A 15,722-nucleotide genomic window follows, 5' to 3' on the forward strand; every position below is an offset into this window, starting at 1 on the left:
AAGCCATTTATGAATTATTAGTAATTTATAATGCGTTTTAAGGGAGAGGGCAGAACCTGGGGAAATAAATGGGCTTTCTTAGCTTTTCTCTAAAATAACAAATGTCTTTTCTATTCCACTTGCCCTCTCCCAATTCCCAGCTTCTAGCCTCTACCTATAAGCCTGCTTAGCATGAGGTGACTCCTTCTTCTGCTCTCCCCAAAATGAGTTATCCCTTATAGCAGCCAGCCAGGGCAGTGCCAGAAGGCAAGTTCCAGGGGTAAAGTCCTGCCCTAAGTTTGTCTGCTCAAAGCCATGTGCCCTGCAGTCTCACTCAAAGCTGACCTAGTAAGACCAGACAAACAACTCACTGAATCTCCCTCCTCTCTGCTGCTTTCCCCCCTCCTCATTATCTGCCTTCTGTGCTCTCTCTCTCTCAGCTCAGCAATTTCATTTTGCTCACTCTGAAATCACTGGACCACCAGGCACTTCATATGTCCCTCACAGGCCAAAGGCAGAGCAGGGTAATCCTGAAGGGAAACACAAGCAAAATGCCAACATGGGAAGGTTAAAGGCAGGCTGAGCCTAGCAAGCGTCGTCTAGACTTTCAGTCTCATGATTCAGTGTGTCTGATGTAAAACTATTTAAATAAGAGTTATGTAAATAACATGGCAGACAGATAGATTATTTAATATAATCAAAGTGAGATAAGGCCCAGGCCCCAATCCTTCCCTGAAGTAAGGCTGCTTTGTGCCATCCTCACAATGCAAACAGCCTTGAGGCTGGAAGACCCAGCCAAGGGAGGATCACCCCAGTGCAAGGAGATTGTCTCCTGGCCTGCCACCAGCACAGCAGCTCCTGCACAGCTCCTCCATCCCTAAAGCCAAGCAAAGGGGCATTCGTGAGAAACCTCCATACCCAGCTGGCTCCACTGCCATATTAGCACCTTGGAGACACTGTCATTTGGGATGGTTTGGAGCAGACTTCCTCTGAGCTACACTGGAGGCTTCTGCCTGCAACTGAGACAGCTGGGGACTGCGACCAGAGATAATAAAATGAGCAAACTTATTCCTCACCTCTTCACCTTCCAGCAGGGTTAGCCTCAAAAACAGAGCTGAAAATGGCCCATCAGGTAGAATAGAACTTCCCTCTCATTATCCTGTTACCACCTTTAGCATATTCATCTGAGTTTTACCTACTTTTTCATGTCCCAAGGCATGTCTGCACCACAGAAGTTGCATGTAGGATGGGCCCTGCTGAGCTAGCTTCAAATCCCCTTACTGGGGGACTGATGGCAGCGTAAACACAGAAGCAGAGGGTTACTACAGTCTGCAAAACCTGCCGGAGAAGCCAGCCCTGCACACAAGCAGCCAGGGCCCAGAGCATCACACACAGGAGCGAGGCTAGCTTAGGTTTGCTGACAAGGAGCAGGAGCTGCTGCGGTGCAAACGTGCCCTGGTGTGATGTAATTGCCATCAGCGCCCCTAGGACTCAAGGCTTTCCACTAACTTGGTTTGTTTTACTTTCACAGTGAGGTGACGCCACTTCCTTGACGTTGCCCCTCAGTTTCCCGTTAAATGTGTAGGCCTGGCTTGACCATCCCTATGCTAAAATCAACACACAGGAAAGTCTAAGTAAAGTTTAAGTGAGGACTGTGCTGCTGGCACTTTCCACAGTACCACACCCTCTTACCTCTTCTTCTCGTTCAGGTCACTTGTAACCCTCCTGACTACATCTTCTTTTTTTTCCCCTTTTTCTTAAATTGCTTGGTATCTGCTCCATCTAATCTTCTCATCCACTTTGAATGGGACCAATCAGTTCTGCTTCCAGACACAGCCTGACTCACAGATAATCCTTGCATGATTATGCCAGTCAAAAACAGTTTATCTGTTTGTTTTTTTTTAAGATCAGAGACTTAAACCTACCAGGAACAGGTGCACTGAGGTGTAAATGTGCATTGTGCAGGTACACCGTAGTCTCCCTTCCACAGGGAATGCGGGGGAGTCAGAGCAGTGCAATGGAAGCCAGTGCTGGTCTTTTTTACATATGCACATCCAACATGCATGGCTTTTGCACACACACAAAACCGAGATGAGCACATCTGGGGCCTCTCCCTCTCTGCCACTCTCAATGGTGGGCAGCAATTGAATGCATCTTCTGTCAGCCTACAGAAAACAGTAACCATCTAAAGGCAGCTTGAACAAGGAACAGGTTTGCTCAGACTTTCTCCACTCCTACCTTCTACCCAAATTAATGTTGGAGTAGATAAGGTTGGAGAGCACTTCCCTTTTTTAAACTTTTCCTTAGTTTAAATGGTCTGACTCATCAGCAACACAAAGATGACAAAATGTCTATTCTCCCTCCCTGCTCCCACCCCCCGCCCCCCAAATATTTTGGCATGATTTTGCTATCAAATTAGAGTGCTCAGTCCATGCCAGTTGGAAAAAAATATATATGGGCTCCCAGCACACTCATTGTATATGATTAGGATTTGGGGAGGGTGCGGAGCATAACATCATCATAGGCAGAAAGTGAAAACAGCCAAAGGAAACGCCTACACTCTTCCTTTACAAAAGCTGCTTGTTGTGTCTGTCTGAACAATTGTTTAAAAACCTGGAGGGGAATTAGAAGGAAAAAGATAACTGACTTTATTAAGAGCAAAAGATTGATTGAGCAATTGATTGCACTTAATTGGAATGGTGCGAGCAAGGGAGATGATTTCAGGGTTGGTTATTTTTATTCCACTCATCTTGTAGAAAATCCTGCCACAGAACAGTACAAGCAGGAGACTGAGTTACCAAGCTGAGAGCTTAGGTCTGCTCCTTCTCCCAGGGCATTGCTTGCCTGGAAGCAGCTGTCTGGAAGAGCTACCCCTTCCACAGCACTGCCAATTGAAATAGTTGAGGCCTCAGAAAGAAGGAGGAACTGAAGAGTCACAAGGTTAAACTACAGAGGTTGGTTTGTTCATGTGTTTCTTCACAGAACTTTTTTTTTTTTCCGAGGTATTCTCACACTCATAAGATTCTTTCCTCTCAAACAATAAGGTCTAGAAACTTTTTTTTTTTTTAACAGAATGGAAAGATTCTCTTCTCATCAATCTGTTTCAGGAGTGGAGTTCTTAGAAGAAAAAATGTTATCCAATTCATAATAATAAAAACAGGAAGAATTATATTACTAAAACCTTACTAACCAAAGGGACAGAGACAAAATTCTTTTGGGGAATATTTTCATGAAGTAGAGACTTCATTTTCTGGAGCTATGTACTTATTAATGAAGCTGCAGCACAAGAGAGAACTAACTCAGGGTTTCACAATGTTTTTCCCCAAAACAGTCCTCAAGAGGAAAATTATAATGTGCATGAACAGTTAAAATAAAAACAAACCCTGAGCTAACCCTTTTGAGTGAATTGATTCCTGTTAATGTATTGTTACTACCTTACTATATATCACCTTAATTTTCCTCTTAAGCAGCAGGAAGGACAGACATTCATACTGCACAGATAAGAGTGTGATTTCCAGTGAAAACAAAGGTTCCAGCAGTTAGGTTTGTATTTGCTTTGTTTAAAATCAAATTACAAGGTACGTGGGCCCCAAACTTATCTAAACAGAGCAGTCAGTGCACAGACTCACAGGGTCACTGGAGTTGGAAAGGACCAGATCAACACCACCTTGTTTTGCCAGAGTGATCGCCTCACATTAATGAATACACAGCCTTCTTGCCTGTGAAGGCAGGGAGTAGAACTGGATGGTCAGGATGCCCTGTGCGAGGCTATGCTCTGCCCTCCCAGGTGCTGGCAGCTGGTGCCCTGTAGAGCTGCATGCTCTGAGGATGCATTTCACATCCACTAATCTCATTTGCCTACTCTAAGCAACAACAGAGGCATTACCCAAGTACTTGTGGATGAGCAATCTTAGTAAGAAAGCAAAACAAGAGAAAACAGAGGGGCACCATTGCAAGAGCAAATGGTCAATACTGTAGATTAAGGTAATAACAAATGGACAGATGGCCATAGAAATGGTAGAAGTGAAAAACTGTCTTGTGACCTTCCTGCTCACAAAAAACCAAAGAGTCTTCTCTCCTTCTGCTTCATAAAAATAAAAATCTGAAAGCAAAAACATTGAAAGCAGCACCAATTTCTCCACTACCCTTTCTCATTTTCCACTGTGAGCCAAGAGCTACATGGATACAGCAAGACTAAGGAAAAACAAAATAAAAAAAATATGCAGTGATTTTTTTTACAGTGATGTTTTCCATATCAAATTGACCAAGGGACAAACCAAAACGGGGACAAACCAGCACGGGCTTGTCTCTCTTGGTCAGATAAACACCTCCTGGGCCAGCAGCCGCCATTGCCAGCCTCCTACAGGCCTCCTGCAAGCCTCTCCACAGTCACCTTCTTTTCTGCCCATCTGTCAGGAATTATCATTTTCCCAGGTCTGATGGCTGAGCTGCTCATCCAAGCACTCCCTCATCCATTCCAGTGAGAACACGCCAGGTCAGCTAACAGGGTTTACCATACAGGTCTTTCCTAACCAAGTTCATTGGGACTGAGATGGGTTGGGAAACCATAAGGTGAGTGATTCCACCAACAGACCTGAGAAGTCAGTGACCTCTGGCAGGGGGGCAGCGATCAATCGTAGGAAAAAATCAGCCCTGGCAGCCAAGGGATTTTGTGTCATTGGGTCTTTAAAGCCCTATTTGCTCTGTGCCCACCCTGCACAGGACCACTGGAGCACTCATGCACACAATTCTCTTTTTCTTGCAAACGGCCATATCACTCTGCAGCTACAATTACCTGCACCTAGTGCTCGTTAACTGCTTTGAAGATTAAAAGCACAGATACAAGTGTTAAATATTGTAATTATTCGTACTACGTAACATTGCTGCACTGAAAGCAGGGAGGGGTTGTTTTTTCGTGTTTGTATGTGGGAATACCATGACAGCTGCTCCTTTCTGTACGTGAATTGCTGCCAAGGACCTTGATAAGGGATTGTGCTTGAAGGAAAAGAACTGAGTCTGGGAGTTTTCTTGGAGTGCTGCATTCCACAGTGAAATTAAATTGTGCTCTTACCAGGCTTCCACTGTCAGAGCTTATTTCTGTATGTGCTGATTACCCTGAGCTGCCTCTGGCTGCAGGAGGAGCAGAGGTGACTCTCTGCACACAGCAGGGCTTGGTCCTACAAGGGGCGTGCAGAGGGAAACACACACACCTCAGACAAACAACTTCAGAGCGGCCCTGCAAGCATCAGATCCTGAAGTCCATGTTTCTGATGTGTTCAGTTCACACTCGGGGCTTTAAGGAAGAGCTATCCCTGAAAGAGTCCAGGGTAGACAGGAGTTTAGTCTCTTCTTTCTGTTAAGGATACCTTCTGACCTTCCAGCACAGCAAAAAAAGGCTTGAGCCTGACCATGATTTTCCCATACGCTGCACTCTTCTCCTGCACTGTCTTCCTGGCACTGACTCACTCAGCCCAAATGCCCAGGGGGAGCAGCCAGGCTAAAAGCCCCTGGCTTTACTCCGTTCTTTATTGTCAGAAACAGGTGGGAGGATGAGGTTGTGAGACCAGCACGTAGTTCATTACTGCTCCAAATTATGTCAGGAGATGGGCTGACACCTACCTGGCTCTCTGTAGCCAAATACAAATAAGACTGGTCTGAATTTGGGTCATGTCTGAGGACAGATCCGTGAGTGACCTCTTCAGTCTGTGGCATGGTGTTAAGTGTATTTCTGTGCACTCCTGGTCTCTGTGACAGCATATACAGCCAAAGGCTGAAGCATCTAATCAGGCAGTGCTTCTCTAAGTGCACTGGGAGTTCATCGGAGCTAAGATCGAAAAGAATTCCTATGAACTACTATTTATATGCCTCATACCTTCCCTTCCCTGTTCTTCAACAGCCCTGACCAGATCTGAGCCTCTCTGCATATGGAGGCAAGCAGATCCCATGGCCCAAGACGAAATGATGCTATGACCCCTCTCCTTCACACCATCAGGCAGCTTTTAGGAAGAGGTGGGAGCTCTGAAAGGCTGGGGAACAACTTTGCCTCCCCCTTCTGCATTCTCACACACATATACACAGTTCTGAAGATGTAAAGCCACAAAAACAGTGGGCTGTTCCCATTGGAAGAGAAAATATCAAAGTAAAGTAAGCACCTGAAAACTTACTCTCTCAAAGAGGATAAATATAAGTATAGGCAACTGCTGATGCCGTGGGCAGGCATCAAGCTGATAAGACCCAGCTTAAGAGGGGCTGAAGAGCCTGCAGCTTCCCCCGACTCCCATAGGGCTTGAAGGTGCTCTGGGAAATCTGCAGTCGTGTTTCAGTCCCACAAAAAGCCCATGTTTTAATCTGAAACCTACTGACAGCAACAGCACTGAATTTGGGATTAGATATTTGAGATTGTACCTTCGGTGTTTTGCACAGAAAGTATATATTTTTCTTTCTTTTAAAAGGGGTGACGAGGGGGAAAAAAAAAAAGTATTAAAATATATATTCACTTTAGAATGCTCTTAAGCTCATAGGGCACCTTGGGAGAAGGCAGGAAGGTAGCAGAGGATGAAGGACTAGCAAAAAAGAAGCCTGGGTGTGTCACAGGGGAAGGGAAAGGTTGTAGGAGGAAGCGTGGGAGGCAATGCAGACAAGCTTACTAAATTGCAGGGCAAAACGTGGATTTTGTCCCCAAGCAAAACACCTTGGTAGTGCTGTCAGGTCAAGCTAATAAAGAGAGCTCTTCAGAGACTCCGACGTCTGTCTGTATTTCCTTTCTCACTGAGAGGAAAAATAATTAATAAGCACCTTCTGTCTGGCAATCAGCAGCAATTTACATCAGCCTATGTGAAGATGGCAGCCTCCCTGATCACAAAGCACACCTTCTCCTTAGCAGTGCAGCTCCTGCTCCATCAGCCCTGTACGCTGCTGCTGTCTGCAGCTCTGCACCTCACTCGGAAGAAATCCCTTTCAGAAGGGGCTGGCAGTGGGCAGCACCCTCTGTACAGGTTATAAGGAGAAACTCACTTTAGAGGTTTCTAAAGTCTCAGGAGGTTTTCTACAGGCATGAAAGCCAAGCTCCAGAACTGGCAGAGTCTTTACAACAGAGGATTTGCTGTAAAGTGTAAGCATTACTGGCGAGATGCAAAATTCACAGTGAATTCAGTAACTAATAGCACAACTGCCTTTGTTTACTATGCAGAGGACACAAGAAAATTAAGATAATCTGGTGCTTGTCCAAGCCACTGCTAAAAACATTTTAGACAAAAGCTGACCTCTTTGCTCCTGAATAAATATTAGCAATTTGTGTGCGCATTGTGCAGCCAGTTTGGTAGACAGGCAAGAAAAAACGAGCAAAGAACTTATTCGGTCATTTTTTTTCCCTCACCAATTGTCAAATAAATTATTCACAAATACAAGCTTCCATCATTCATCCAGCACTAGACTAAACACTTTCTACTAAACTTAGTTTTCAGCATCATGTTTCAGTTTATAGCTACGTTTTTCCCTGGGCAAAGCGAGCCAGTCATTAGACAACTCTCATAGGTTTCCACTAAACATGCTTGATTAAGTCTTTTAAGAAGGAGTAGGCGGAGGAAATTGTGCTTTAAAGTCAATGGGAACATTACCATTCACTTCAATGGGAAATGTCCTGGAAGAGATAACATTATTTTGAAGAGTTAATGAGCATATTGAAGTCTGTACAAAAAGAAAAAACCTATGCCAGTTGCACACTGCACTTTAGTGAGGGACAGCTTTCAGAGCAAGAAACAAATCAACACTGGAGCTGCCTAAACCAGCAGTTTTCCCTAACACCACTGCATGGTCCTTCCTGGCACATAATGCACACACACGAAATCCAGCAGCAGCATCATCCAAGCTCTAGTCTTGCTCACTCTTCCATGGTTGCACTTCTGTGACTGCATTCAGCGTGGTGGTGCTGAGCTGGTACAGGTGCTCACCTTTAATTTCTCCAAGTCAGAGCCACAATTGATGCAATTCAATTTACTGGCTTGAGGATCTGGCCTCATTTGAAAGAGAAAGAAGAATATGAAAAAATAAAATAAAATAATTTTAAACAATAATTTCAAACACTAATTCGAATATGAATTTCTGGACAGATTTACTGCAATGCCACGCATCCGTGCAAGGTCAGGATGACACACAAGCAAGAGACCTCTGAGACAAAATTAAGCTACTACATTTGGAATTTCTACAGGTAGGCAAATTGAAAAACAGGCACACATCAAGAGCACACCCTTGCTGCAGGTCAGCAAGAAAATTCTGTGTCATCATTTTCTTCAAAGACATTTAGATGGATGCTGCCATTCCCCTAAATTTAGGAGAAAGAGGGACATGATGTACTATTCAGTCTATGCAAATCCATGATGAACACTACTGAGTGCAACACTTGTGTTCACCTCTGCAGAAAGCGATCCTTTTAATCGAGTGGTTATCATGAGCCCATTTCTTCCAAAGGAAATGGTCTATTTTATCCTCAGTCAAATCAGTTCCAGATGAATCCTTGAAGAGTACCCCCCAAGAAAATTATGCTTATTCATTATTAGCACATCAGCTCAAGATCCTAGGCACAGTCAATGTACAAATCTAGAACACAAGGCAGTCCCTACCCTGCTGAGATTACAATCTCAAAAGTCACAGGTGAAAACAAAAAAACCAAAACCAAAATAGACAAACAGGCTCAGCAAATGTTGAAAGCTAGAGGTGTGGTGGAGGGCTCACATTCCTTCCCTTATTGTGTAGATGCAAGACATGCCCAGCCTCTGGAGGGAAACAGATGCATGGGAGAAACACGAAACTATTCCCATGGCCCAGGCTGGCCACTGCTATCACTGCAACCTTCTTTTGCAGAGCTCTCTCCTATCCAGAAGTGTTGTTCCAGTTCTAGGTGTGCCCATGGTGAATATTAAGCACGACATATATGGATGTAAGACTTACAACCTTCTCTCCTTCGCTCAGCACACTTGGCAGGTTCAGCTCAGAGCTTTCTAAGGGGCCAATGTTTGGAAGTCTTGCTGTCTGTATTTTTTTTGTTCCAGAGCCTGTGCTTTAGACCTTCAAGCTTAAGGCCTGAGTAACAAGGCAGGACGCAATAGCGTAAAACACTATGTGACTCCTGCCAAAATGTGCCACTTCAAGTCACGCCACCCAAAAATCACGAGGATCTGGCCAGAGCTGAGACCTGTAAAATACAGAGATATGTGGTGCAGAGCTGATAAGAACCTTCCCTTCAAATTTGTCCCAAAGCCCAAGACATTATCTATTGAATCAACCCTGCGGGTGCTTAGACGCCACTCTGCCTACTTTTTGGATCCCACTGGGATTTAGGCTGAAAACAGGTGCCAAGATGCTCTGACTCAGGCGGTTGCAGGCATGCCCAGCAGCAGATCTACCCGTGTTCGGGGAACACGCAGGTAAGAGATGGAGGCACCAACCGAGGCTGGATGTCTTCAAGGTAAGATGGTTGCTCAGCACGGGGCAAAGGGGCATTGCCATGATTTTCGGCTACGTGGCCTGAATTCAACTTGTGCTCTGTTGCAAGTGACAAAGCTCCCCTCTGAGGCTGGCCCTCATAAAAAGCCATTCAGGTTTTCTCCACACTGTTCTCTCCACTTAAATTAAGCTCGCCTAATCAGGAAATCTACTTAATTGGAATATCTCTGTTAAAAATCAGGGGTGCTTACTAACAATGACTGCATCTTGATCGGGATGGTAATATCACTTAATTGGGATGCCTTCAGGTATCTTAGTGGTTTGGGTTTTTTATGTCTCAAGCTCAAGCTAGTTTTGTCTGTCTGCTCCTCATAAAACAGCTTTCAGTTCCTCCTTAGTAATGATACAGGCAAACGATGATGTAAGTTACTTTAACATTTTTTGCTTCTGGCTGTTAGTTGGTGTGGGAGGGGCAAATTACCTGTTTCTGTGGGTGTTCTTGCCACAGGGACGGTTACGGTAGTTGCAGTCTCCATCCCATGCAAACACTTCTGCCTCCGACAGCCTCCCTGTCACACGGCACCTCTCCAAAAGGCTCTAGTGAATAGAGAAACGCTGTTTTTTGCTACCTGGCAAGCTCATCTAAACTACAGGGAAGATAGCAGCCAGAGTGTCCTATACCGAGTATTCCCTTTATAAATGACTGTTTCAATGTTTGCAGTGTCTACAGCTCTTGAGAGCAAAAGTGTGTGCTAAAGGAAAGCTGTGAATCTGCCTTTGAACCAACAAACCACACTTATACCCCACAGTTATACACGTGCAATTAAATGTACATTTAATTAAAATTACATTTTACATTTTTAAATGTAAGCCTTGGCTAAGAATCTCTACCTCTGTTTTAGGAGTTATCAAGTTAAATAGAAAACTTTTAGTTTTATTTTTTTTAATGAACTATTGAGGGTTCTTTTCTTCATGCTATGCTATCTTAAAATACCTGTACTTGTATTTATCAAATGCAGTACCTCTGAATTGGTCATCTGCCATTGAATGCAGTCTGGCAATCTCTTCTGCTTTGCAAAATGGGGGAGCTGACCTTGCCTGGCTTGGTTGATGCCATCCTCCTATGCAAACATTAGATGTGTTGCCATCACAGTTGGCCAGCCAGTCTCACTGGGGCAGGAGTTGGGGCGTGAGCTGAGCAGGTGAGGTGGTGACATGCTGGAGCCATGCACCCAACACACAGAGGTCTAATGAAGGGGGTTAATGCCATCTGGATAAAAAAGAAAGCCTGAAATCTTTGTTTTGCTTTGTTCAAAGGAGGGACACTTTTTGGGGAGACATTGAAAGTCATACTGCCATAGCTGTTTTCTTCTTCAGTACAGCTTTTCTGCTCAAATCATGCCTACCAGTCTCTTTACTGGATTAGACTGGCAGAATTGGCATTGTGTGTGGCCTTACGGAGGAAGAGAGGGAGAGAAAGAATCAGAAACTGCAAATGTAACACACTCAGGAACTGAATGAAGACTTCTTTTACCTTTAAGTGGTACACTGCCTCATTCTGTGGGCAGGGACCTACTAGAAAATAGGGCTTGCCTGGGGTCACAGCCCATGGAACTCCCACAGCTGTGAGTTTCAAGTGTTTGTTACACAAGGTGCATCTAAAACACCATCTCTTTTGTGCATTCCCTGTGGTCTATGGAAAATAATAGTTACATCTTGAGAGCTCTACTTTTTAAACTATTCTTTCACATCTTTTTATTGTACTTCGCTTTTTTCAGAGTGAGGCGTTGTTTTCTGTACGTCAACAAGCATGGGTTACTTCCAGCAGTGCGCAAATAACTGCAAAGAGAGCATCTGTGGCTTCATAAAAGTGCATATGCAGATATCTAAGTTTTATTACTTACATTACTATAGCTCCTAGGAGCCTTAGAGGAGACTAGTTCTTTGGTGTGATTGTACATAATAACCATAAATGCCTTGTAAAACCTTTAAAATGCCTTGAAAACCGTGAGTGCATGTAGCTCTGTGTGTGTGTGTGTGTGTGTGTGTTTATGCGTGTGTGTAAATTTACACATCTCTGCAGCCACTCTGTAAAAACATCTGCCTCTGGGTTTACCAGAACGTTTTTACCGCATTAACCAGGTTTACCAGAACCAAGCTGCCCCTTGGAGGTTGAACACATCGATAGCTGGACAGCAAGGGGGAGGTTAAAAAACAGAAGTACTTTTCCTGGAAACTAACGCTTTTTCACTCGCAAGTTTTATTGGCAAGCCTGGCAACCAATAAAGACATTCCTTGGCACAGGGAAGAGTATAACGGCCTGGGCACAGCTGGCACGGCTCTGGCGCTCACCTCCGACAGCGAGCTGCGCCCCGCGGAACCCGCCCCGCACAGCCGCGGCTCCGTAGCCCGGCGGCGGCGGGAAGGGTCAGCGTGGGGTGCTGCACCCCGCGTGTGCCGGGGCAGAGGGAGCCGTGGGGAGCCGTGGGGAGCCGTGGGGCGGGCAGGGCGAGGGCAGGGCGAGGGCAGGTGCCCGGGGGAGCCCGGCGGCGGTGGCGCGGGCGGCCCGGGAGGGGGAGCCCGCGGCCCGCGCAGCTCCGCCCGCAGCGCAGGTGCCCGCCGGGGCGGCGCGGAGCCCTGCGGAGCCCTGCGGAGCCCTGCGGAGCCCTGCGCGGCAGCATCGTCGCTCCTTACCGGGGGCAAGCGGCTTTGCGGCTTCCCTCGCTGTCCCGCTGTCCCCCGCGGGGGCGGCTTGGGGGCCGGGCTCCCCCCGCGCAGCCCTCGGCGGAGGGCGGCAGGCTTTGGAGCTGCCCCCGCCGAGGGCCGCCCGCAGAGGGGCAGAGCCCGGTCGTGGCTCTCGGCGGGGCTGAGCGCCCTCACGGCCACCCCCCACCCGCACCCCCACTTCTTCTGCCTCACACCCTCCCGAGAATGCTCCCAGCCCTCAAAAACGAGTATGGGAAAGGCAGGCAATTATGTATCCAGGGGCTGATCTCTATCTGCTACCTAATGACTTGCCAAGTACTTATCACTTCCCAGACTAGGAACTGTCGCTTCATTCTAATGTAAATAAACCCTTTATACAAATAAGTCTCTCTCTCCTCTCGTCTGCTAGAGCAATAGGTGGAGATGGAGCAGGACGGGGCTGCTAAGGTTCATACTCCCAACTTCGTTGCTCCCTGTGTGTTTTCATTTATATGAATACAGAGAATCCAATGGATTGAGCCCCCCCCCTCCGCCCTCGCTGCCCCTCCCAGAGAAAGGAAGGAAATAAGGGAGGAAAAGGAACACAAAAGGGACAGGGGACCTTGGAAAGTAAAAGAAAAAGAAAAAATTAAAAGTTTCATGTCTGGCTATCCTCCTGTCAGTTTAGGAGTGAATTTTTAACACCCTGAGCCGCTCAGATGATAGTGTTTTACCATGGGATGCCAAAGCTACAGAACCTATCAAATAATTAAAGGTTTCTTACGCACTTGCAGGTCTTTCTCTGTGTTTGTGTGTGTGTGTGTGTGATAATACTTTCCAGAATGTACTTTACAGCAGAAGCAACACAAATAATTTCCTACAGCCTGGTTTTTGTCCTTGTTCTTGGTGCCGCGACATCTCTGTGACACAACCTGTGTCACGGAGACGAATTATATGGACGACCGCGATAATTATCGTGGGAAGATGGAATGCTCCGACCTCTTGATGGTCTCGGTTCTTCTTTGTAAACTAAATGCAAAACTCTCTTTTAGATACCGAACGTGAAATTAAGGTATTTCTCTCGTGAATGGCACGAAGCCGATGTCTGCTGCCTCATTTACTGCAAAGCGTAATTTATTTCTCAGCCAAGAACGAGAGGCTAAAGATGCCACAGGGAATGGAGTGCTCATTTTCGTATTAAGTTGTGTTATTTATGTCTCAAGATAAAAGACGCCCTGGATTGGAAAACTACCGCGGCATATTTATGGAATTGTTAACCCACGGTAATGAAATAACAATCACTCCTGTTTGCTTAACTGAGTGCCACGCAAAACAGACCGTGCATTTAGAGCTTAATTGCACAGGCTTGAGATGGCAGAGGTGCTGGTGCAAGGACGAGAGGGAGGGAAGAAGGGATTGCTGTCACCAATGTCCAGCGGCTGCAAACAGAGAGGAGACTTTCGGCACAATAGATTTTTCTACCGGTGAAGCACAGATTTGATGCGATCACTTCCCTCCCTGCCCCTCGAAAGGATGTCAGCGGTTTTCTCCTGTGGTGTCGCCCGCTGTTTAAAGAACGTGGAAAGCTGCATCCTGAGATGCAAAGAGACGGGCTGGGTGGCTGGTTTCGGAGTCACAGGGACACTGCTATGATGTTGAAGCCAAAAGAAAGGGAGAGAAGCGAAGCTCTGACTACGACTAAATATAAACAGCCCGGGGCTGGAAAGCAGTTCACCTCCAGGTCTTTGAGAGGAGCGAGGCGAACAACGCTCAGCGAATTGTTTGGGTCCACCTGGGCTTTGCCCAGGTCAAATGGTAGTCCCGCCGCCTACCGCTCCGATGTCATCTTTCTTTCTGACATCTCCCTAAATAATGTTGCAAATGACCACACACACGAATCCTCGGAGGGTTTCAAGACAAACGCGGCTCCCCTGGCCTGGGTCTGTCCGTAGGGGCTCCCGCCCCGCCGCCGGCGTCCCTCGCCCGGCTGCGGGGAGGAGGCGGCAGCGGCCGTGTCCGCCGCCCGGGGGCCTGCGGGACAGGGGGCCCACGGAGGCCGAGGCTGCTGCCGTCCTGCTCCGTTCCTGTGGCAGAGCCAGGCAGGACACCTCCAGGGAGGCTGTCCCGCACGGAGGCCAGGCTGGCTAAAGCGGCAGAGGCAGGGTGCCTGGGAGAGGTAGCCCTGCCGTACGACCGGGTGGGTGAAGACCAAGCGCCAAGGACTCTTTCTGGGTGGTATCCAAAGACAGCAGGGGGAAAACTGATCTTCCTGCCTCCCTAAACCCGTTGCTTCCCCCCAACACGCAGACACACAAGCCCCAAATTCCACTATGAACCTTCACAATGGTGACTTTTGTGCCTCGAGTAGAGAAACCAAAGTCCTGCTGGGTTGAGGTCTGTAATTTAACACACGTTAGTTGCGTCAGTTTGCAATTATAGCATCAGAGTGGCTATTGCAAAATATATTAGATGCAAAATACTTCGGATTAATGTGTCCCCCCCCCTCTCCTTCCCTGTACTGAAACTTCTCGGTGTTACTCCAACCTTTGCCTGTGAAAGAGCTTCGCTACCGTCAACATTGTCCAGATAAAATGAGAAAGCCGCTGGAGGCTCCGGGTCTCTGAGCGGCAAGTTACGGGCGCTCAAGGGAGCGAGCGGGAAGCCCACGGAAATTGTTTTTAACGGCAGGTAATGCCGTGGGAAAACCGGATGACCTGGGCTGCATGGAAACGTGCTAAAATGCCCCTTTTCTTTCTCTTTTTCCTTTTTTTTTTTTTCTTTTCCTTTTTTTCCCCTCAGCAAAACAAGACAGAGGTTTTGAAAATATAAAGTGTTGGAATTGACATCTAGTCCAGTGCTTGCACATTTATTAATTCTGCCGTGGTGGGAGGAAAGGGGAAAAAGTGTAATTAGGCAGGAGCAGGTGAAAGATTCCAGACGATGAAATACAACAGGCTAAACGGGATAATGTATTCACCATTAAAGAACTGACATTTACTACCAAAAGGAGACCCGTTACGTTTGAATATGAAAAGGAGCAGATATTAAGCTACATAAATTACCTTCTTCACATGACTTGAATCCCACTTTAAATACTTTGTTGTTTTTTTTTTTTTTTTTTCATAACCAACAGATCGCTGTTTCAGGCGAAAAGCCATACCTGCTAAAATACCACCAAGCAAACGATGCGCCTTTAACAAATTCCAAAGGCATGATCCCCAAAGCAATCGATCACAGTAAAAAGTGTGGAAAGGGTGTTTCAAATCAGTGAAGCCAAAAGGGTCTTTTAACGTATTTTTAGTGTCATAAGATCAGGATGGGTAATTCGTCTCACAAACGCACCACACACACGTTTTTCCCGCACAAATTCCACCCCTTAAAATAGATTTCAGAGTGATCCTCTTAGCTGACCTATTATTAACGCTAATGAAGTTTCAGGGCTATGGGCTACAAAGCGAGTGAAGAGTACTGGGTTGTATTTCGAATATCTGAAGTACTGGAAAAATAGACTATTGTGAAGCAATGTATACTAATTTCACCCGTGTTTAAAGTACGAAAAGAAAATCTCCGTTCTTCAAATATAAGAGACAGTTGAAATTAAAATTTAAAAAATAAAT

This window comes from Poecile atricapillus, chromosome 2 (assembly GCF_030490865.1).
Source record: "Poecile atricapillus isolate bPoeAtr1 chromosome 2, bPoeAtr1.hap1, whole genome shotgun sequence".
NCBI lineage: Eukaryota > Metazoa > Chordata > Aves > Passeriformes > Paridae > Poecile > Poecile atricapillus.